The 1,169-nt window shown below is 39.4% G+C and overlaps 1 protein-coding gene across 1 annotated transcript in view; it reads left to right on the top strand.

Moving 5' to 3' along the window:
• LOC139025644 (transcription factor 4-like) overlaps positions 1–533 on the top strand; it is a 6,319-nt gene extending 5,786 nt beyond the window's left edge. Inside the window, exon 3 of the mRNA XM_070440787.1 lies at positions 1–533. This exon is cut by the window's left edge and continues 748 nt beyond it. The gene's annotated coding sequence lies outside the window, so the exon portion shown is untranslated.
• Positions 534–1,169: the final 636 nt, after the last annotated feature.

Here is a 1,169-nt window from a genome sequence, read left to right as displayed (position 1 = left end):
TTTGATTGTGAGTGATGTGCTGTATTGTTTTGAGTGTGAGTGATGTGCTGTATTGTTTTGATTGTGAGTGATGTGTTGTATTGTTTTGAGTGTGAGGGATGTGCTGTATTGATTTGAGCGTGAGTGATGTGTTGTATTGATTTGATTGTGAGTGATGTGCTGTATTGTTTTGATTCGATCGTTTCACACCCGATGGTGTAGTTCGTTAACTAAGTGTTATCCGTGAACAAAAGAGATAGGAGGGAATGTGAAGAATGCTGGGTATCTCCATCTCGTAGAGATACTGAGTACAGTACCTCGTAGTGAGGGACCTAAAGGTTGGAATTTGATTTGTTTTCACGATAAGGTGAACCTGTTCAAATAGCAGGTGTGTAACGAAGATCTACACTCCAGTGAAGAGGTACACAGTAASGAGGTACACAGTAAGGAGGTACACAGTGGAGAGGTACACAGTAAGGAGGTACACAGTGGAGAGGTACACAGTGAAGAGGTACACAGTGAAGAGGTACACAGTAAGGAGGTACACAGTAAGGAGGTACACAGTGTAAATAATTATTGCATGTTTTAAAAAATGTCTGAAATTCTACATAATCTCAACTTTTTATTTATTATAACCCCCCCCCCCCCCCCCCCCCAGACTGACTGATTGATTTTCCATATATATCTATTTAACTTTAAACATCAAGGAGAAGTCCAGGCACGACTGCAAGAGTTTCCACAGTGTGGGGAGATTGCCATTCGGTTGAGACAGTAGCTGAGTCCTGCAACATTGTTCAGCAACATAATGATATGTTAGAAATAGCCCCCCCCCATCATCACGTAGTTGCATCAACTTTTTTTTTGTGTGTAAAATTGTTCTTTTTCTTTAACATTATAATATAATAATTTTATTTTTTTTGAAGGGGGGGGGGAATGCTGAAATAAAAAACAATAATAATACAAAAATCTCTTGTAGTATCTGTTATTGTTTTCATAGCCAATATACATTTGCAGTTTGTTCATTTCTACAGAAGACGAAAGACAAGTGGGTCCCTGGGGAAAAAAAACATTGGTCAGATCAGGTGGTCAGATCGATCGTTGATTGACGTGATCGGTTGATTGATTGGTTCAGGAAATAGGAGAATGTTGTCAAAGAAGTGGTCACTCATCATCTGATGAGAACTCCGGGA

The sequence above is a fragment of the Salvelinus sp. IW2-2015 genome, unplaced genomic scaffold (genome assembly GCF_002910315.2).
Source record: "Salvelinus sp. IW2-2015 unplaced genomic scaffold, ASM291031v2 Un_scaffold3010, whole genome shotgun sequence".
NCBI classification, from domain to species: domain Eukaryota; kingdom Metazoa; phylum Chordata; class Actinopteri; order Salmoniformes; family Salmonidae; genus Salvelinus; species Salvelinus sp. IW2-2015.
The sequence above is the reverse complement of the archived record's forward strand: the minus strand, read 5'-3'. Positions and strand labels throughout refer to the sequence as shown.